Raw genomic sequence first — 24,026 nt, 5'->3', positions numbered from 1 at the left:
AGAGATGGACCAGATGAGGACTTTTGCTCCAAATGGGAAAGGAGAAAACCTCAGTCCCTAGAGATGAACCAGATGAGGACTTTTGCTCCAAACGGGAAAGGAGAAAACCTCAGTCCCTAGAGATGAACCAGATGAGGACTTTTGCTCCAAACGGGAAAGGAGAAAACCTCAGTCCCTAGAGATGCTCCCAGAGATAGTCCTAACGATGAAGATGATGAAGACCCTTTGCTCCCAGGGAAGGAGAAGGGCCTCTGTTTTTGTTTCTGAACGGCTCAACCTTAAAATTGTACCCCAAAAAACTTCAAGAGTGGACCCTCGAAAGCAGTTGCGGGAAAAGCTGCAAGTCGGGGGAAAGGACTCACACGCAGGCAGAGAGACTCCTCTTCCTAAATGGACTGAACAATATTTGGAAGTGGGCGGCTGTCTCGTTGTGATAATGTTTTCATAGCATGAGCAAGAAGAGACTTCTCTTTCTAAATGGACTAAACAAGGTTATTATGGAAGTGGTAAACAGACTGAACATCTTAAGGGTTGTCTTTTCACATTGTCAGTGGGAGAAGGGAGGAAGGTGGGGGGAGGAGGAGAGTTCTGAAGGTGGTATAATTTTTTTTTTTCCCTTCTTTTGGGTCTGTTAATAAACTTCTCTATATTCTTTCAAGTTTGGTGCCTGCTTTGCACTTCTCCTAATCCTTATCTCAAAGAAGATAAACAGTAATGAGTATTTTAGACCAAACCACTACACTAAATTGGTGTTTCTGCCCGGTTACAAACCGAACCCGCGACACCAGTGGAGATGGAAGCAGGAAAAAGGCAAGAGGTACTCTTAGTATTACACAACTGCAATAGCTGGCTGGTGGAAGTTTTGTCAGACATGTTTCTGCAAATATCTGTTTCATAACAAGAAAAAAAAAAGAAAGTTTTTTTGGTACAAATGATATATTTTTAAAGCCCATCATATTTTTATAATGCTGCTTATTTTAAACTCTTACCATATGCTCTGCAAGTGATGCAGGCATATGGTTCACATAACAATACCATATGTCTGATAATATTTTGCTGTATATTACAGCAACATCAAACATTTATAATTTGTAGAGGGACTTAAATTATGTTTTATCTCCATTTTTTATATTAATAAATACTTCTGATGACATATCTGAAGAAGGCTATAAATCCCCCAAAGAGTTTAATATTTCAAACTAAACATTCAGGGAGTATTTTATGGCTAAAACCATGCATTCATCACTGTGAAAAAAGGCTACTGCCCTTTGGCAAAACATGGAGAAAATTAAAATAATAATTAAAAAAAAAATAAAATCATACATTCATATAATGCACTTAAGCAACTCCTTTTTAAACACATATTTGCCACTGTCTCATCTGAAATTCAGTGTCTGAAGTGTTTGGGTTTTTCTTCCTTTCTTTTCTTTTGTGATGTTTAGTTCTTTATTGAATCAACAAGGAAATGAGAGAAGAACCAAAAGCAAATGTATGAGACTCATCTTTCTCAGGACAAGATTGCATGTGAAGAGATGAAAGGATAATAATTCTATATCCTCTTTTTTTGCTTGTGCTGTTGTTCAGGGATCCTGCTCAGAGTCAAGTACCACCATGTTAGGCATTCCCTCTTTTGGGATACATAGCTGCACATACTAAAGTGAAACTAAGAAGAATGATTTAGAGTAAGTCCCTCAACCCAAGCCCATGGAAGGAGAGAAAATGCAATGTTTGTTTGGTTTTTTTTTTATTTTACAGTGACTTACTTGATGGCTAAACAACATAGCAAAAATATGGATGAATCTGACTTCATTATTAGTACAGAGAAGTCAGTGACTTTGGATGATGGCACGTGACACGATAAGAAATAAGGAAGAAGACTGGCTATATCTGGAAGAGACTTTAAACACAGTAGGTACACTGAAGTTATGTTTTCCAGAACAGATGAAGCCTTTGCCGAGAATGTTACTGGCTTGTGCACGTCTAGAATGTGACGAAGTAAAAAGAATTAATAAATTGGGAGACAACTAGACTGTCCAGTGTCTACAGAGTCAGAAAATTGAAAATAACAGAAAACACAAAGACGTCAGTGACATGGACGGTCATGTAGCTGTCAGTAGTCACAGTGACCTGATATATATGAAGTGACTAAAAAGGGAGGATCAATAATCCCTGTTTTCAGTTTAAAATACTTACAAAGCACACAGAAGAAATTAGTAAATAAATGGTGTTTAAAGAAAAAAATGAACTGAAGCTTCCAGGAATCTGAAGGCTCTGTCTCTTTCTGCTATGGAAAATTTTACACAGCTCCCTCTGGAGCTCAGATGCTTTCGTTACCTCCTACAAGGCTTCTTGTAGTCTTCTAATGTGATGATGTAGCTCCTTGCCCCTACTTAGCATGCTATTTACAAGCGCAGTATACTTCCACCAAATGAAAATTACAATTTAACCATGATCTAGAGTAAGACTACTCTCACAAGCAAAACCCCAAGCTTCTGTAACATCAAGAGTGAAACTGCATATATGTATATATTAAAAAAAAAATTAGCCATTTCAAACTTTTCATTTACATGAACAAATCAAAAAAGGTAGAGCTAGGTGGGTAGAGAAACTACATATTGTTCATTTACACCTGCTTAATTTCAGTCAAAGCAATTTTATCTCCCACCATCAAAAGAAAGAAAATTCCTTCTTTGTATAATATATACTGCTTATTCTATAGTTCTTATTCTTTCAATATTTTGTTGAATAAAATCAAAGAAATGGAAAGCAAAATGTTTCTTTGATGCCTTGTTTGTTTACATTAGCTGATAATTACATTGGCCCATATACCGTCCAGGTCTTCAGGCTGGTGCTTAAACTAGTAATTGCCCCGAAAAGCATCAGCATTAGTTTTAACATACAGCTATACCTGCAGTTTTTGTAACTAGCCAGCTTGATGACTGAAGAGTGATGAACATCTGCTTTTAGATCTCTTTGAGGCCACTCTCTTTTCAGTGGATCTCATAATCAAGATACAAAGAAAGCAGAATTGAAATCTAGTGTCATACTCAAAATACCTGGTGAATTTGAGGGGAAGAGTCTCAAAAGCTGTGAATTTTGTGTGGCAAAGAGCCACATATGTAACATGACTGTTGTGAAATTATGATGTATCCTAAAGTGATAATGTGGGACAACTGTCAGTTATACCCTTTCAGCCAAGTCTTTTAAAAATACTTGTTTATTAAGGCCATTATTAAGACAGAAAAACATTTGCATTAAAAGTGATGGTTAAGATTTTCTTTAATCTTAGTAAAGTAAATAAGATAAGGATAAATATGGTTCCTGATCCAAATTACCTCCACTCTAAGCCAGCAGGTATCTGTTGTCACTAATTGCACAGAGTCCTTGCTTTGAATGGATTCAAACTGTAGTGGAGCCTAGTACTTTATTTTCATAGCACTGACTAAAATTATCTCTACGTTTCTGTCCATAATTTTTTTATTTTCTAAATCTTTGCCAGTTTCAGTTGTGATTTTTTCCACTGCATCCTGAGATTGATGTAATAATGAAAAGAAAGTTTTCTGGTTGTAGAAAAGGCAAGGGTGCCTTATATGCCACAGGAAATATAGCCAGGAAATCATGTAACAAATAACAAGCCAAGAAAAAAGCCAGATTTCCTTTACAGATTTTTTATCTCCATAAGCAAACTAAAACACAGCTCAGAAGTTCACAAAAATATAATGATCAATACAGTGTTTCTGAAGGAAGAATAACTAATTTTTATAAAACATTTTAATTTCATATACTGTTTGCATCACAAGTAGATTAATAACTTATCTGATAAACAAATACACATTTTTTCCCCTTCATTTTCATGAAAGACAGCTTAGTTCATATTTTTCCCTTTTCTAGATAGTTTTTATTCTTAACCTGAAACCAAAAGCTCATATGTCTCTCTTAGAGTCATCTCAATATTGGGATAAGATGGGACAGTTGTTATCTTAGCATTTCTTAGCATTTTCTCTGACCAAGACTTTCTACACAGCTTTCTTATTAAGGGAAAACATCAAATTTTCTTCTCTTCTTTAAAGTCTGATTACTTTCAAAAACCAACAGGTTTTATGGTCTCTAAATAGGACTGGATTCACATTCTTTCCACACTGATGCACAGCATTCATGTCAGAGTTTGAATCAGCACATATTATACCCCAAAGAATTGGGTTCAATTAGTTCACTGAAGTAACCTAAGAAGTAATGGAAACCGTTATGAGTTCCTTCTCAAAATCCTAAGCAATTTTTCAGGTTTAACTTATGTTTGATCTGAAAAATAGTTGAAGTTTTGTGGGTTTTTCTTGTCAGGACTGAACATGTTACATATATATGCTAAAAAATAGTGCTGAAATACAAGTTCCTGTGTCAATCACATGGAAAGTTTTGATTTAAACTTACCATAATGAGCACAAAAAGTCAGAAATGTCCTTGCCTTTCTGAAACACTCATGGAAGTTATACAAAAGTAACCTAACTTAAAAATATATACCAAAAGTAATACTAATGCTCTAGTGGGTTTTTTTACACTATATTGACAACTGTTGCATAAATCTACAAAACCTTTCTAGTGTTACGTAACACAGTGGAATCAGTCCACTTAGAAAAAGGGTTCTGAAGCATAATGGAGTGGAATAAATTTATGTGAGAAAATCCATTTAATTCTTAGTCATCACAATTATTTCTCTGCTTGGAAGAGAGATGATATGATTTCTTTGACCTTTTCACTAATATTATTTTCTAAGCAACAACACAAAAATTACTGGTAGAATCCTTACCCAGATTTTTTTTATTAAATTCATTTCCAGTGAGACCAAGGACTTTAGATTATGTTGTTGAAAGAACGCTTTGATCTAGAGAGACAGATTAGCCATTGTCCAATTCATTAGCAGCAGTATTTTCATTCTAATACCCTGCTCCAGTGTTGTAGTAAATCTTGTGAGATTAACTTTTAAATGCTCAGTAATAGGAAATCATCAATTCTCAGTAACAATCTGAAGCTTACATGTTTAGCAATGACTTTTGCCATTTTATTATTAATTTTATGTACGTTTTCACAGATAAAGAAAGTACCTTTTGGCTTAACAGATTTAGCACAACTTTGCTGATCTTCAGTGATACAGCCTGCTTGGTTTCACATGCATTCTTGTTGAAAACAGTGTGCAGTGGCAGGAGTTGACTAATCATTAGCCTCAGGATTCAATGTAGCAATAGTATATGGAAGCTTTCTCTAAGGATGCAATTTTAAAAGGCAGAGAATCAATTCAAAGTCAAACACCACTCTGCTTGCTGTTCAGGTTCCTGCTGTCTTAGTGTCTCCAACAGAGTTCTTGAGCAACTGTGTTCATGTGAAATGATCTACATTGAAGCTTCTTGGCCTTCAACCAAATGTCCAGGAGAAATGGAAAGGGTTTGCTACAAATATGGAGAGCTGGTGATATTATTCCAGGGATGCCTTATAACAAGGCATGTGATTAGATCAGTTTGTTGTTGATGAATTTTCTGTAGCTTCTGTAGAAGTTCCTGTCTTTTTGTTGTCCTACCAAAAGTTGATGAGCTTCGTGCTAGAAAAGTTTGTGCACAATCATACTTTTTTTTGAATCAAGTGATTTTTCTTTTGGTCATGAACTCTATATTCTCTGAGGTTGCTGACAGTCATTCATAAGAAAAGTAATTAGACTTTATTTCAGCAAAGGATTTCCACAATTCTGCAGAGGTACCTGTAACTCACGCAGAAGAACAATCTCTTGTGTGAGATACAATATTGATGACACCAAGATCATGGACCCCCGATTCTGGCTACTGCCCTTTACATTGCTATTTCCCCCCAGAAGTAAATGCTGTAGTCACTTTTGAGAAAGATTTACACCCCCATCTCCTTAACATTTCCTAAGTGCAAATAAGGGACAAAATTGAGGCATGGGAAAGAGCACATAGGTATGCTGAACTTACTTCTTATCCATAAGGGAATATACCCTGTAAGATGTGTCAGCCTCACTGATGTATCTGCTGATATCTGTACAATTACAATGAAAAGAATTCTACATTCTTAACAAGGCATAAGTGCTACAAATGTTCAAGCAGAGTCATCTTTCTTACAACATGGACTTTTGTGTTGGTTGATTTTTGTTAGCTGTTTTTTTGCTTTTTGCTTTTTTTTTTTTTAATAATTCAGTTGATGTTACTGTAAAATGTGACTTAAAGGAAGATTTATGGTATTTAACTATTGTGGTGTGTTGACCTTGGCTGGCTGCCAGACACCCATCCAGCTGCTCTCTCATTACCCTCCAGCCCCTCCAGGACAGGTTGAAAAATCTTGTGGGTTTGCTTGACAGTTATCATCAGAGGCACAACAGACTTGATTTGGGGAAAATTAATTTAATTTATTGCAAATTAAAAATAGAGTAGGATGATGAGAAACAAAGGCAAAACTGAAAACATCTTCTCCCCACCTCTCCCTTCTTCCAAAGTTCAGCTTCATTCCTGATTCTTCTACCTTCTCCCTTCCAAGGCACCTCAGAGAGGGTGAGGAGCCATGGCTTGCGATCAGTTCATAACACTCCCTCTCTACTGCTCTTTCTTCCTCATAATTTTCCCTTGATTGAGCATGCAGTCTCTCCCATGGGATACAATCCTTCACAAACTGCTCTGTTGGGGGTCCTTCCATGGGTTCTTCTTCAAGAACTGCTCCAGTGTGGGTCCTCTCCACAGATTACAGTTCATCAGGAATAGACTTCTCCAGCGTGGGTCACCTGCAGGACACAGGTCCTGCCAGGAGCCTGCTCCAGTGTGGGTTCTCCATGGGCTGCAGCTTCCTTCAGGATGCATCCACCTATTCCATTGTGGGGTCCTCCGCAGGCTGCAGAGTGGATATTTGTTCCACTGGTGTCATCCATGAGTTGCAGGAGAACAACCTGCTTTTCCAGAATCTTCACAGGCTGTGTGTGTCACTCTGACACATGGAGCACATCATCTCCGTCCTTCTTAACTGACCTGGATGTCTTCATAGTCATTTCTCTATCATTTTTCTCTCTCTCTCTCTCTCACAAACAAATTCTACCTGATGTATTTTGCTCTTTCTAAAGTATGCTGCCAGAGAGGTGCCACCAGTTGCTGGGAGCCTCAGCAGTGCCCTGCTGTGGGCTTGTTCTGGAGCTGGATGGAACGGGCTCTGTCCAGCATGGGGTAGCCCTTGTGTCTTCTCACAGAGGTCACCTCTGCAGCCCTCCCTCGGTACAAACTCTTGCCATGTAAAACTGGTATGAGTATTTTTGGTTTTCACAGAAATTTCAAAATAATATAACAAAGCAATAAATCTCAAAACTATCATTTCAATTACACGGGGAGACAAAATATATTCAGATATACGGACAGTGTACTCACAGTCAGCCTTTTTTTTTTCTATTCTCTTAAACCTCTTTTTTTCTACAAGTCACCTTTAAATAACCTTCATGAACACCTATATAATTTACTCCATTTCATCAGAAATTTCAAATATTCTTTGGTTTTCCTAACAATTCTGTTAAAGGCAGATTTTTAATTTGAAATCAGGCTTATCCTTTAGAAATACTGACATTCAAAGTATTGTAGTGCCAACTGAATCAACTCGTTTGATGATGGTTTAAAAGTGTATTGCTGCTTATAAAATGGATTATTTTTACGCTCTTAAAACTGATTACTTATACTCTTTTATCAATGGCATATTAAGAAATAAATTCCCTATACCATAACAAATTGGTGTCTACAAGAGTTTAGTCACAAATTAGTTTTCAAAGTTATGCTTTGATTCTTATCCACTATTATAAAAATGAAGCTCTGTAACAATACTGGCAAGATACAGATTATTTGCTGAAATTTTGGACAGAATTTTATTGCTGTCTGAAATGTAAACCAGCAAGAAAAGTATCATGCCGACACTCTTCAGTCAGTTAAAAAATATGCTCCCTAAGCCAAAAGGAATTTTAAAGACAATACAACTGAAAAATCAAGAATCCAAAAAGCTATATTTTTCATACTTTAAGGTTTATACGTAAGTCCTTTTAAGGGGACTATTTTATGTACTGCAATCTGTAGAGTTTGGAGCTGCTCCTCAGTTAAGTTCATAACAAATTTTGCATGTGACTCATCCTCTAATTTCCAAAAATAAATCTTCCTTTTTCCTGCAATTTTGCATAATTGGTCTCTGATAAGAGCAAAAGAATTATGCAACTATTTGATATGCAATAAGGCAGCTGTTTGAGACATATGTGATTTCAAAAAGTTACTCATATTTCACTTTTTGAAAGTAGTGTATCTTTCTCATGATATATTTTTAAAAGAAGGCTGAGCCTGGAAGCTCAGAACTTGCTGTGTTTAAAAGAATTTATGTAAAAACGGGTACTGATACACTGTGTGTTGAAAAAGATAGAGATATTTTATTACATGACTTTTGGATCTAACCATATCTAAATAAGGTTGTACTGAATTATGCCTGATACTCAGCTGTAAAGGTAAAGTTTGTTCCATCATAGGTAAAGCTATTGCAAAAATGTAACTGCTACAAGAAACACGGATTTCCATCAGGACAGAAACAGAGGCTTCCATTAAAACTGTAAAGGATTCCACAGCAAATAAATTCCAGTGCCAGACCAAAATAAAACCTATCCTTTCTTAAAGGGTTATAGTATTACAGTGGGGGAAAACACTTCATTTTGAAACTGCATTTGACTTGTATAGTTTTTCCAATTTAAATTGTTAAAAAAGAACAATAACATCAAATATTTTGTTTCCTTGGATCCATTACATGTATTTATTCACTGTTGAGTCATAAAACCAGAAAAATCAATCTTTTGCACAGCTCTAGTTAATACAATGTGCCTGCCCTGACCTTCCAAGGAAGCTGTGCATAAACAGGAAATACAAATTCAATTTATAACCACAATGATGAGATGAAAGAAGGCAATTCTTTAAAATGAACCTAAATAATTTTCCCCTGACCTCTCCTCACACGTCATACAACAAAAACAGATAAAAAGCAACTTGTTTGATTGCTTCTTTCTGAACTGAATGTGGATACAAAAACAATCACTAAAAAGCTGGTCCTCCGTTTCAACATTTATGTAGTATTTGAATGGAAATACATCTGACTTTTCAGCATTGTATACATTTGAATAATTAAAGGATTTATCTCATATAAGGCATGCTTTATTAAAGATTCTCAGAAACAATAGCATTTTTCTTAAAATTTTTGCCTTTCCTGCGCAGATCTTATGACTTAGACACACTATACAATACATCAAATAAAATACATGAAGACAGATAAACTGCACTGTAAGATTTTGGGGGTTCCAGGGATATGTGTTTAGACGTTAGGCAATGCCAGAGTTACATAAAACCTTACATGATCATGTACCTCTCATATTCATCACTGTAAACTCCTTAGCCTCCGGATAACATAATAGTGTTTTAAGATTCCGCTTTCTTTTCATGCACAGGATGAATAGCTCTCATTTAAGAGAATTCAATGATATCCTTTGTTTCTTTTAGCTTTTTGCACTATCTCTATTTCTTATTTAATGGAGTCAACTGAAACTCAGAAGACAGATTTATTAATTTCTACAGGAACTTTTCTGTTCCAATCAGAAAAGTATTACTAGAACTCTTCACGAGGATTATTCAATTGAATTTATGCTCAGAGTGTTCTGCTGACATAAGTATTATTATGTCCATTTTACAGAAGCAGCAATGAGTTGTAGGGACATTTCATAGCCAGGAAAACATATCTCAATGCCCAGCTATTAGAACCTAATTTTCTAGTACAGATTCCATGTTATGTTCAAGTTGCAGCTGCTGCACCATGGAGGCTTAAATGTATATATATATGTGGCTATAGAGTTCTCAGAAAATGGGAAAGACATGAAATGAAAAATCACTTCGTTTCATGATGTTGGCTTTCACTTTTATCACAGCAGAATCTACCAGAAGTCAGTTACAATAATGAGCCCAGCTGCAATCTCTAGCATAGGTTTTTCTTAACCCATAGATTCCTAAAAAGTAAAAACTCATTCCATTTCTCTGCACTGGCATCTGAATATTTGTAAGTTTTCATGTTTCTTAGACTCTTTCCAAACTTCTACTGATTATGTTCAGAGACAAAACGTGGAATAGCTCATTTTTAACCATTCTTGCCTCTCCTTTGACCAGATAGAAGTAATTGATTATCTTCCATTATCTTCAGCAGTGTCCTGTATATAAAGAAAGAGGCTATTTTGCCAGTGGTTTTCATAACAGTTCTGACTGATAAAGTTAGGATTCAGAAACAGTTTTCTTCTGCTCTTGTAAAAAAGCAAGCTCTAATCATCATAGACCCATAGAGTCATAAAATGATTTGTGTTGGAAGGGACTATAAAGATCATCTAAGATCATCTAGTTCCAACCCCCTGCCAAAACCCTGCCCCTGCTAAAGTGACAACTTTTCACTCTATTCTTTCCAATAACAATGCCATTGTCTCTTTTATCCACCTTTGCTGACTTCTGCTTCTTTCTATGCTTTCTACTGATGCATTTCGAGGCCCCCAACCAAGATGCTCATCCCATGTCCAGCACCAGCTGGACATCAACTCCTTTCTCCAGAACTGCCTGTCCCTCTTTCAACATTTTCCCCAGTTTCCATGTTCACAGGTTCTCCCTTTCAGTTTCTGTAGGCTCAGTACTTCTCTCCCCTTGTGCCTAATTGCTTTGTTTCTGCAGATTAGTCTGTTACTCCAGTTGTTGTCTCTTACCAATTCCCATTTTCAGTTACCCCAGTGTCTGTATCCCTTATGCTCCTGAGAGTTTCATTTTGCTATTTCTGTGCAGGTTCAGGAAATAACCAGTCAGGAAATAACCAGTGCTGTTCAGCATTGAGCCTAGTGCCTTTTCTAGCATCAGTCTGAGGCAAGCTTAGCATAAAAAAAGAATTCCTCTGGGAATAGTTAGGATTCCTATATCAACTTTATGTGAACCATGCTTTTCTTTCTAATCATATAGCTCATAGACAACATCCAACTTATTTCACTGTGACAGAAAAAGCACTTATTGTAATAGTTTGCCAATTTTCAAGTTCAAAGCATGAATTTACTCTTTTTATTTTTTAGTGTTGGCCAGTCAACAGTTTTTGTATTGGTATCATTCTTGGAAAGAAATAAATCACCTTGGCTGGAAAAATCCAAATAATTTCACTTTGCAAAAGACATTCAGCATAAGAAATTTCAATCTGACTGCTTAGCTTGGCAAAGCCTTAAGTGCCTGAACACAAAGTCTTGTAGTAGGTGGCACTGGATCCTTAACGACTTACAGTCTTACAGTGTGTGAGGGAAATAGTCTCTTCATCTCTGATTTAATTTGCTTCTCCTCTAACTCTTCGGTTATTCTTAACTGCTTACAGAAAATGCTGAAGGTATACTGAAACATATGTTAAATTATGAAGGGGTTTTGTTTTCCACATTTTCAACCCAGTTTTCTCATACAGACTAGTGGGCAGTCCATGCAAAGAAGCTTAGACTTCACCTACTGAAGCATAATTTGCGAAATGTTTCTAAAGGCTGGTATGATTTTCCATTTATTCATATTGAGACAAGGAAATATGATTTCTCCCTCTCTTCCTTCTTCCCCCTCCTTGTTAAAAACCCTTGCTACAACTGTTCAAATTGATAAATACATGTAACAGTGGTAAGTAAAAATCTAATGCTCTCTACTTTTCCATAACATGGTCTAGGTGGTGAAACTAACTTAGATTTGTATCTCTAGTATATGAGATAAGTGTCTCTTGTATATGAATATACAGTTCTTGAATGCTCAGATAATTCTTATTATTTACACTCCTAAGTTTCTAAATCCATACTTGTAATTCAGAGCCCGCCTATTATGCATGGTACAGTCACATGCCATATACCAAAAATATTCAGAAGAGGAAAGACTATGAGCATGGTTGGATATAGATAGTCCCTTACTCTCCTGTAACTAAGGAATCTGAACAGTGTCCTTTCTCTCCACAGCTCAGACACCTTCACCTCCAAAACACTTTATACCTGTTGCTATTCCAAAGCATATGGGTGGAAAATTGTATTTGATCATAAAACTGAATGCAAAAAAGTCTAGAAGAGTCTAATAAGAGGCCTGAATGCCTAGAATAACATCAATTTCAGAAAAGAAAATATAATTGCTTTTTGACAAATTTCAAAATAGACATTTCTTCTTTTCAGCCTACCTACAGTATGATATACTGAAGAATGTATTTCTGTCATATTATTCCCTCATTACACACCTATTAAAAAAAGAACAAGCTCCTCATGGTATCTTAGCATGTGTCTTTTAGAAGATTCGCCTTTTAAATATGTCATGGAAATAGAAATGAAAATAATTTCTGCAAATTAATGAGAATCAAGAGATCCCCCCAGCAACAGTGGTAGCAAACCCTTAATACTGTCCTTGGGAACAAAAAAAAATACCTTCACTTCAAGCTGAAGAGGTAATGGTCAGAGAAAGTATAAATCACTTCTGACTATACTTGATCATGTTAAAACAAAACAGTGACAGACTTGGCAAAAAGTTTGTTAAAACCCTGGAAAGGAAAAGGGCTTCTTTAATTCAAGTACTTGATGAAAAGGCAGAATAATAAAACTGTAAATTTTATGAGCTTCTGTTTAGAAAAAAAATTGTGGTCTGAGTTGAGAAAATATCGGTTTACAAAAACAACAGCCCATGTTTTAATATTAAAAGACATGCAAATAAAATAGAAATAAGAATCATTATTATGTATAATATACAATATTTTAAAAATAAACTGAAAGAAGGTACTAATGGCAGAACTACACTGCTGATTTTTTTAATAGGTGTAACCTTATTAAGAAGTATTTGGATATGTCCATAGTATCCTTAGACTCAAAGGAACCCACACATGCTATTAAATCCTTTAGGAAACCCAAGGTGCTTCAATTTGATTAGCCTGGGGTGCCAGTTTTGATGAACACTCTGTGGTAAGATGAACACTCTGTGGAAAGATACATTTTGGAAATATATGCCCTAAACCCAGTGATTGCACACAAATTCTGTGTACCAGAAAAGACTGCTGACAAACCAATTCCAGTTCTCTTCCAAGATCTTCTGAAGCCTGACTTAAACAAATTATATCTTCAAACAGACCCTGTCCTACACTGTGACAGTCATATATGTGTTGCAGAATCTCAAGATAAGTATTCTTGCCACATGCATTATCATAAGTTTGTTTATCCATTGCAACCTTATCTCAAATTTACAATTATAAGAAGTAATTTTGCTGAAAAATGAATTTCAATTATTTCTTCCATAATCCCTTTCCCCCTCTCATTCCAATGTGTACTGTACTCTTAGCACAGTTTTTAAAGAGAGCTGTATATTACTAATTATTTATAAGTGTCCATAAAGCAAAATCTGATTTAAGCATGGTTAGGTTGCTATAACTGTCAAAGCTATCAGAGGACGTAACTTTGAATCAAGAAGATGAAATTTGGCAGTGTCAAAATAAGATGAATATTGATGGATCATTGAGTAGTAAAGATAAATTTTGAAAATTTTTCTAGAAAATAAAATAATAACACAATTGACTTAATTGGAATAGAAAATGGTAATTAAGGTGATTGTACCACTATAAATCAATATTATCAGTGTGTTGATAGCAGTGGTTATTCTCTGGAGTTATTTCAGACTTCTCGGTCATACATATGTTTACATCTGTAATGGAAGTGTGCAGTATTTATTATTGTATCAACCTAATTATCAAACTTAAATGGTATACAGATGTCTTCCACTTTCCTGAATACTTTTAACTTGATTTTTTTAGATTACAAAAGAAACCGTGTCTGAATTTTTGTCTAGCAGTATTGTACACAATTCAGTGACAAAAATGAGTTTAGCTTAACTGTTTTATAGAAAATAAACAGCCTGTTTCAAGAGTAGAAGTAAAAGACACAATAGACAAAGAGAGGCAAATATAAGAATCTGCTGGGGTGATAGAGACGACAAGTTCTCTGTTCTCCCGGCTAAGTTAGACAGAGATAGCAATGTGAAAGTGAAAACAATCTTGACCAGGTAGATAAAGAGAGGCAAGCATCTCTTCCAAATGAAAGGCTTTTCATCAGGCAGATGTCAGCTGGAACAGGAAGAGAATCCATCAACTCTGAACCTGAAGATCGAGATTGAGAAAAGCACTTTCTGTTTGTTCAATTATACTCACCACTGAAGTTCTTCAGAATTTCTTTTGTACTGCGGAAAATGTTGAAGGCTATATTAACCTTCATAGTATAAGACTTTGTCTAAAAATTAGGATGGTCAAAGGACCCACTTGATAATCTATTGTTAAAAATAGAGATTAGGAAAAATCATTTAGGGAGACCTGGGGTCGCATTTGGTGGCTGACATAGCCTGAATAACAATTACTGCTTACAGAGAGAGGAAAAGCAAAACATTCTATTTTGATTCAGAATGCAGGGGTTCATTCAACATATATTACTATTGCTAATATAGATACCAAAAGAAAAAGATCTGAAATCCCAAAATTGAAGCTCAGATCTTTTTCTTCAAAAATATTCCTGTATATAATAAAGCAGTGTCATATGTGCTTTGGGGTCTGCATTTCCTGGAAATGATTATATGTTTAGTCAAATCTAGCATTTTGCTATTCAGAAGTCTCTTAGAATCAGGTTACCTTCTCAGGCCCATAGATGAACTACTGAAGTTATAATATAGCCTCTGTGGATATTTATCTAGCACAGAACTAGGTTGGGGAAAAACATACCTGTAAGCTTTGAACAACACAAAAATATATTACTAGGTTAAGTATAGGTTAGATTCTTAATCTAACCACTTGCCCTGCTCAAGTTTCTGCACTCTGAAATTTCCTCCTAGGCTGGAAACAGGTGCAAGTAATAGTTAGAAAGTCTATCATTCAGTCAGTTAAGTATATCTAAAGCTGAATTGTACACAGAATTGCTGCAAATAAGAGGAAGTTAGAGAGGTAGAATGGGTGTGAAAAAAGGTGTCATAAAATAACACTGAAAATTTTGTACATCACGCAATTTATCCCAATGAGTATATACTGTATTTTCTAATATCTCAAGCAAAAATATTTCTAACATATTTTAATGAGACTGAACTTTGTTTTTTCTATCATGGTACTAAACCAAAGGTTACAAAAAGGTTTTGAAGAAACATAGACACCTTTTTCATTATTTTAAAAAGGGTTAAGTAACCCATTATAGCATAGCACAACTAGAAATGGATCCCAACTTAGAAATTCCTACAAAAATATGCTTTATATATTACCTTGAAGAGCAAACTACTCTCTCAGAATCACAGAATATTAGGGTTGGAATGATCTCTGGAGATAATCTAGTCCAACCCCCCCTGCCCAGGAAGAGTCACTTAGAGTAGGTGATGCAGGAACACATCCAGATTGGGTTTGAATGTCTCCAGAGAGGGGAAACTCCAAGACCTCCCTGGGCAGCCTGTTGCAGTGCTCTGCCATCCTCAACGTAAAGTTCTTCCTCATGCTGAGGGGAAAATTCTTGTGTTTTAGTTTATGACCATTGCTCCTCGTCGTGTCTCTAGGCACCACTCAAAAGGGTCTGGCACCATCCTCTTGCCACCCCCCTTTGAGATATTTATATTCATTATTGGGATCCCCTTTCAGTCTTCTCTTCTCGAGACTAAACAGCCTCAGCTCACACAGGTCTCCTCACAACAGAGTGGCTCCAGACTCCTTATCCTCTTTGCTGGACCCTCGGCACTAGTTCCTTTTCTTTCTCGCACTGAGGAGCTCAGAACTGGATACAAGGAAAAGACACTAACATTCAACAACCAGCAAGAGCCAAAAAACAAATGTTTACAAAATTAATTTCTTTTTTCTACTTTTCTTATGTCTAGTAGAAACAAAATAATAAATTCTTCATTTTCACTGTTCATACTATTTCCCTTATAAAATTCTGGCATATTGCTATTTGAAAATAGTTTTTTTAAAAAATTCCTTTATTCGTTAAGTTTAACTTTTGAGATCTGTGAGCTCAGAGGAAGTGTCATGATTCTTCCTATATTTGGCAGAAAAAAATTGCTTAATGAATTTTGCTTTATCTATATGTAAGAGAAAGTTGTCATCACGTTCTCATTAGGTACCTTTATACATTGTAGAGAAAATTCGGAGGACACAAAATTAGTGTAAATGTTTCTTTTCAGGGACAGCTTGCCCATAAATAAAAAATCTAGAACTCAATCCTGGATAACCAGCATCTGTAGTTTATTTAGAACTGGTGGTCTCAAATACTGGTTGTGTAGTCTTAAAGGGAAAAACATGGGGTTTTGTTATTTCCTTTTTTCTTTTCTATATAACACCAGAGTTTTAACCATTTTGCATTTCAACAATACAATGCATAATCTCTAGTTCTTTTGCAGTATCGAATGCAAAGATATTGTCCACTATGTGTACACCATATTTAGGAAAAAGGTTGTGTGGATATGCAGTGAGGGAACTGTACCAAATTTTGAATAGGACCTGTACTGCAGAGTTTGATGGTACAAAGTCTGAGGTATGAGACTGAGATATGTTGAAGCAAGGGACTACCAGTAGGCAACTTTCTTTGTTGTCATGCAGTGAGAGAAAACACATGCTAGTTAGCCATAATGCATTCTGGACAAGAAATAGATTTATCAAAAAATGAGTATGCCTTCCTCCTGTCAGACCTTGATATTGGAGCCTTACTGAGTGCACTCTCAAGCTGAGATCAAGAAATGATGCATTTCTGGCTGCCATGCAGTGAGTGGCTCAGCTCATCCAGACTTTGAAACACATTGCAATGATGTATAGTGGCAAAGAAAAAGGTATGTCCATTTATGCTCTTCCCCATTCCATCCCATGATGTGATGGACACATCATATGATTGTAAGAGATGTGATTCAGTTTAGGGGGAAAAGGGCAAGTATCGCCCTGGGACAGGACAACCTTGGATGTACACACAGACTGGGCAATGAGAGACTGGAGAGCAATGCTGTGAAACGGGATCTATTGGTCCTGGTCAATGGCAAGGTGAATATGAGTCCATGGTGTGCCTTGGTAGCCAAAAGTGACAACCATGTCCTGGATCCACTGACACAGCATCGCCAGCTGGGCAAGAGACAGGATTGTCCTGCTTTGCTCTGCACTGATGAAGTCTCGTCTTGAATATTTTGTGCAGTTTTGGACACCACAATATAAGAATGATCTAAGGCTATTAGGGACTGTCCAAAGGAGGGCTATAAATGTGGTGAAGGGCCTTAAGGGGAAGCCATAGTAGGAGTGGCTGAGGGCACTTGGTTTGTTTGACCTGGAGAAGAGGAGACTGAGGCGAGACCTCATTGCAGTTACAACTTCACTGTGAGGGGAAGAGGAGGGGCAGGCACTGCTCTCTTCTCTGTGGTGACAGTGACAGGACCGGAGGGAATGACCTGAATCTGTGTCAGGGAGGTTTAGGTTGGATATTAGGAAAAGGTTTTTCACCCAGAAGGGGGTTGAGTGCTGGAACAGGCACCCCAGGGAAGTGGTCATGGCATCAAGCTTGCAAGAGTCCAAGTGAGCTTTTGGACAATGTTCTCAGGCACATGGTGTGATTTTTGGGGCTGTCTGTGCAGGGCCAGAAGTTGGACTCTGGTGATCCTTTTGACTCAGGATATTCTATGATTCTACTCGAAGTGACATTAGTACCAAGAAAGAATAGTACAGCCTTATATTTTTTGTAATATTAAATATCTGTAAATATATATATATTTATTAGAAATCCTGTTGATGTCATAATGTATTTAATATGTTTTATATTTGTATTTCATTCAGCATGGACAAGCAGGCTGACAGTGAGGCCTTTTCCTGGTCTTAAAATCGAGTGAAACACAGTTAGAAGGGAAAAAGGGATTTCACCTTGGTATTTTTTTTAAGGATCCTTAGGTGCACATGTCCATGTCGAATGCACTGAAATGCACACCACAATGCCCACCCCCAAAAGATCTGGTATATCATTATAGGTCTTACTAATTAGTATATCTATCAAAAATTCCCTAATGAGAGGCCTGAATGAGCCCACCTCCCCAAGGAGCCTTCCCCTGGATGGTTCTATCTTAGTTTACAGAATGTGTTCTGGAGAGGACCTTGGGGTCTGGGGCACACTAAGCCCTACCTATGAAGCTTCTAAAATGTTCAGTCTCCTAGCTGAACAAACAAGTCCAAGAATGTAGGCAAAAAGCACTAAGAATACAGAAGTTGTAAAAAGGTATAACAGGGGTATAAAAGAAAAGGCAAAAAATCTTCATGGCATCAACAGTATAGAACCCCTCTTGTTATTATATGCATGACACGATCCTGCAGCTGAATATTTAAATGAACCAATTCAAGAGTATAAGTAAAAATTATATTCTTCTGATTATACACTGTGTTTTCTTCTTCTTTGAATGCACATTTCATCTGTTCTTTTATACTTTTCAATAATATATTCAAATACTCAATTATCAACTTCATGTGGAAACATGATTATCAATCAATTCCCAGGGGTGCTTCTTGGTTATCAATTCAGTATTTAAACAGTCTTCTGTATGTCCTTAAAAAAAAAAAAAAAGCTTAAAATATCTGTGTATAAATTTTCTTTGATCCTGAAAGGGGATAAAGTTATTATCTTTTGAAGTTCAGCTTTTTGGGGGACTTTGTGATGTAAATGGTTTTATCAAATATCAAGGAGTGTCCATGTCTCACAGAATTGCTGAAATGTTGCCTGTCATAGAAGCAGACACAAGGAGAGAAGAAAAAAGTGAGGAAGTTCTAGAGACATCCCAATGATAGCAATCTGCTATATTAATGTAGATGTGTGTAAAGACACATATTTGTCTGCTTCTTGTAGACTGATCTCTGTTATCTTGCCTGGATCCAGAGCCTTTGCTCTTCCTTTGCATACTGCCTTTGTTACATGAATCAATCATTGTTACACACACTTTCTCTGAAAGAAAATTTCACACATTAATCCAAGTATAAATAACGTCACAAATATTTTTACAGACAAATGTTGTTACAATAAAATGTTTTCACAGATTTAAGAAGTGTAGAGGTGCTGCAATGAACAATTAAGAAGAAAATAAATATATACAAAGAGGGAAAAGAAGAAGATTAATCTTTTTGGAAGAAAATAAAGCATTCATAATGGCTTTCACAAACATATTCCCTCTTACAAGGATCAAGTTATAACCTGAGATGCATTTACACAGAGATTTGGAAAGTTATGATCCATACAATTGAAACAGCTTTTTTTCTTTCTTTTTTTCAAATGAGGACTTTCAAAACAGTGGTATTTCTGAAAAAGGGGAACAGCTCAAAATAAGCATATTCATAAGGAAGGATGCAAGGATCTCATTAGTTATCTTCCTTACTATTATTGCCACTTAATAGGAAAAGCAACACACAATCCTTCCTTTTTTACTACAGACAAATTCCCTGTTAAAAATAGTCACAGTTTCATTAATTGATAGTTTCCATTTGGGGAGAGAGATTCAGTATTTCTGTAAGAAAAAAATTTCAGCATGCATTTCAATCATGTAGAATATTTACGTACAACCATTTCTAGATAAAAAGGTATATTGGATAAGACAGTTTCACAGTAGTCATATCCCTGTTTCTTTGTCTTTTCCTTAGGCACTGAAATGTAAATAAAACCTTATCATTTAAATTAGAACTGCTCCCTCCTCCTCCCCCCCCTTATTTCTTCCTTTCAATTTTCAGTTTTGACTAGAATGTTCTAAGAGCAGCACTTAAACTAATTGCAATTTTTGCTTTTGCTTCATCCACCCTTTTACATCACCACTTTGTACCTTCACATAAAGGAAAGGTGACCAACGTTCTCTGAAGGTGATGCTAATGCAGTTCAATAAACAGCAGAGAGAACAGGGTGACCTGAAATGGTGCAAGCTGTATCAGAAAGGCATTTCATTTTTTTCTATTATGAAAATGAGATTCTCCTTTAAGTGTGGTTATTGAGGTGCAGAAACATAATGTAAAGTAACAGACTTAAGCAAGATGACCTCATTCATCATCCTGGGGTCAGCTAAAGATGTCAGAAGTATTCTGGGCACTGGTTAAAGAAAAAAAAAAGCAGGGAAGAAATTTCTTATTCTCTTTGGGATTGACCCTTTAAATTACAGCATACTGCTGAAGTAAGAGAAGAGCCTTTACATTAGCTTTCAGCATTAAGCATTTGCACAGCACCTGTGCAGAGAGCCAGTTGTAGCTTGAAGAAATGTTTAACCAAGTTCAGCAATATGGAATTGCTCTACACATGTTCTGATCTCATAATTGGTAAAGAGGAGGAAAAGTGGGCATCACAGCAGGCAGAAAAGGTGTGAAAAGGCTTAGGGTAAGAATCATAAATTTTGACTGGAGCACAGCTGCTTTGCTGCAATGCACCTTAAGCAAACAATTCAAATAGCCAGTATTTTTAGGGTTTTAGTTACTCCTCCAGCTAGCCAAAATTATTCAAATGTGCTTAAGAACTGTGTTTACAAGGAATTGATGAGGGGGGCAGACAAGACAGCCAGCCGCTAACACGGAAATGGGCCTACGGGTTCAGAGCAAACAGTGCCTCTCATAACTGCTCCATGCCTCCGACCATATGGTGTTCATCTGTTCATCTCCCCAACCATTCATTTGGACTAGGATGTTGAACTGTGCCAAATAAGCTTCCCAGGGAGTTTTCTCACAAAAGAACAGGGGAGGAGGGTTGTGTTATCTGAGCTGAGCCAATCCAACCTTTACCCTCCAGGCCTCAATGAAAAAAAACAAGATGGAAACCTTGCAAACACCCTGCATCAGTCACCATCTCCACTGGCTCAATCCCTCACCCAGACACTTGTCTTCTAAAGTCCCTATAATTTTGTTCTCAAGGCTATTGTTTAATTGCCCTGCCCCCTGAGTGCCCATTTCTGTCAAGAAATTTCAAATTATACAAGTTTCTCAGTCTCCTCTATTCCTGGAAAACCTGTTGATCTAGGGCAGTCACTTCATGTCTACCCTCCATTTTATTGAACTAGACAGAGTTCTGTAGTTTTGAGTTTGTACTCAGACAAAGATATCATTTCTAACAATAGTTCATTGTCAATTCTTTCTGGAAAGTTTCCAGATGTTGCTTTAATTCATTTTGTGGAGTCTCCTGGCTCAGTTTTAAGTCTTTCTTTAATTCCTTTTGGTCCTATATCAATTCCTTTTGGCTATTTTTATATCTATGAGCATCTCCATTATTTATTGCATATTGATTCAACAGCCATATGAACACACAATATGCTTTGCTGCTAACACCAGTTTCAGCGCTTCCTGTCCCAAGAAACTAAGTATTTTTGATCAAATGGATTGTCTTTCTTAGCTGAGAAAATTGATTCTGTTAGTGAAATATGTCTTTGATGAAGTTAATATCAAACTAAGAGTGAAAAGAGTTTTACAGCCTAAACAATAAAGGCAGAAAAACCAAGGAGTATTTCCTCAATCTAAAGATCAGCTTCTCTTTTCTCTTAGTCCAGTATCCAAAGGAAACTCCTTATTTTTGACTCTTTCCTTCCTCCTAAGGCCCAGATCTGCACTGACAGGGACAGATCAGGAAATTAGGGCTGTTGGCTCCAGAGCAGCCTGCTGATTCCTCAGCTGCTGGCTCTCCAGGGTCTTTCTTCAGCCGTTGACTGCTGGTACAGAATCCAGAAAAATGGATTTTAAGTGTTCCCACCTGTGTTGAGACAAAGACAGGCTCTTTGTTTAATGACTTGGAGTCTTAATTTTCAGCAGGTTTTTTTAGTAACATATCTACTTTGTTTTGGGCCTTTGTACACCACTACCTTACGTTTTTGATATAATTTTATTGACTGAGGAGTAAAAATATGTCTGCAGAAGTAATACATTGTTTCTTTCCTCATAGTTTGCCTTCATACATTTCTTACTCTGAAAAGTTTATTGCTATTATAGTTCTCAATATATTTATTATTTGAATGGCAATTTACTAGCAGCTAAGTACCACATCCTTGTTTGTCTTTTATCACATTCAGCTGAAGATCTTAGTGAAGAAAATGAATTCCTACTCATCTTGGAGATAAATGATATAGAAATTCTGATTTTATTGTTACGGTGTGTGCAACTTCAATACTCTTAATATACTGCTGGGAGACAGTAATAAATCTGACAGCCTCATATATCCAAAAAAAATTTCTTCATAACAACAAAATAAAGAAAAAAAACAAAAAAACAAAAAAAAAAAGAAAAGAAAAAAAAGAAAAAAAACACACATTCCCCAACTCACCACCCCCTCCCCCAAAAAAAAACCAACTTGGCATAATAATAATCACAAAACATGTTCTGATTTTCACTCAGTTGCAGCTTTGCAAGGAATAGTAAAGAATCAGCTTTAAAACTCCCAGCTTCAAATGATGGGGGCTGTCTTTCTCTTTCAAGCATGAATGGCTCTTAAAACACCTGGAACAGTACAACCTTTGATTCTGTTTACAAACTTCCTCCACCCTGACTTCATTGCCTTTCACTGACTTGCAGTCGATAGAAGAAATACATTAAAAATATGAGTAAGCTCATGATTATTTTCTGTTATCTTACACTATAGCAGCAGATGAACTCCCACAATCAAGGACAGAGTTCGCTAGGACAAGCACATTAAATGTACATAAGAAAACCAGCTCTTTTTGAAATTTTTAATAGAAGCATCTTACATAGCTTTTGTTGAACATTCTTTACAACAAAGAAAATAATTTTTGGTCCAAGAAGTTCTGCAGTTAATCCCATGTCATTTGACTTTAGGGTCTTATCAACAAAGAAAGTTTCTTTTTATTCTTTTCAAGGGTATGAAAAGGTTAAGAGAAGTACCTTCTCTCCAGGTTTTCACTCCTGAACTCCTTTCAATAACAAAGCCTTCACATTTCTGCTTCTCTCCTCATTTCTACCATATACTTTATATCTAGTACCACATACCAGTAGGCACATTTGATGAGGGAACCCAAATATGAAAAACTGGGACTTCTAGATTTGCCCTGTGTCTTTTGTTCTTCCCTTTCTCCCACAGTGCCCCTGTGCAGTCCCATGTCTTGCCACCACCCGACTTTGCTGTCCACTGCTCTTGCGTGGCTCTCTTCTCAACACAGACTGTGCTACAGGAAATACACCTCCATGGGGTTTTTTGTCAAAACTATGTAAACTTTTTCAAATCAAATCCTTTTATTTCTTATATCTAAACATTGAAAGTCATCTCTTTTTCAGCCTATTCTAATTACAATTGGTTTCACTTATGAGTTAGATATATTCTGCTCCAGATCCAAATGCTGTCAACAGAAATTAATCTGAATTTAAATTATTTTACAGCATTGCAGCATTTCAAATTTTAGTAATTGAACATCTATCTTATATTCCTAAAATTCAATGGCTGGATCTCTTGTTGAATATACTTTTCACATCTTCACACTTGAATGGGAATTTATGTATATAATTCTATAATGTTTGTGCCACAGAGTGGAATATTTACAGCAATATTTATTATTTGTATTATGTTAGTGTCTATAAGTAAAATTTGTCTGAAGGCCTCACTGCATTAATCAATGTAAAGATAGTTACATCTTGAGCAGCACCTAAATATTGCTCTATAAAAACATTAATAGTTCATAAGGCCAACTATCAAACTATTTTGATATCTTCCCCCTGTATCCATGTATTCCTCTATATAGACAGGAAAAATAGGGGAATAAGAAGGAATTTTATTTCAGTTTTTACTTTTTAGAGTAGTAAGCCACTTTGTCTGCTAGTCAAGAAAATTTAGCTTTTTCTGAATGTGTTTTCAGTAGAGCCTCAACAGGAAGACTGGCACTGTGGCTTTAACGAGACCAGAAGACGCTGTAGCAGAAATAAGCAAGGGACCACAGACACTGAGCATGCACAGTGCTGTCTCAAAGTTGTCTTTCACTGTCCCC

This window comes from Corvus brachyrhynchos, unplaced genomic scaffold (genome assembly GCF_000691975.1).
Source record: "Corvus brachyrhynchos isolate BGI_N302 unplaced genomic scaffold, ASM69197v1 scaffold17, whole genome shotgun sequence".
In the NCBI taxonomy this organism is placed as follows: domain Eukaryota; kingdom Metazoa; phylum Chordata; class Aves; order Passeriformes; family Corvidae; genus Corvus; species Corvus brachyrhynchos.
Note: the sequence above shows the minus strand (reverse complement) of the source record.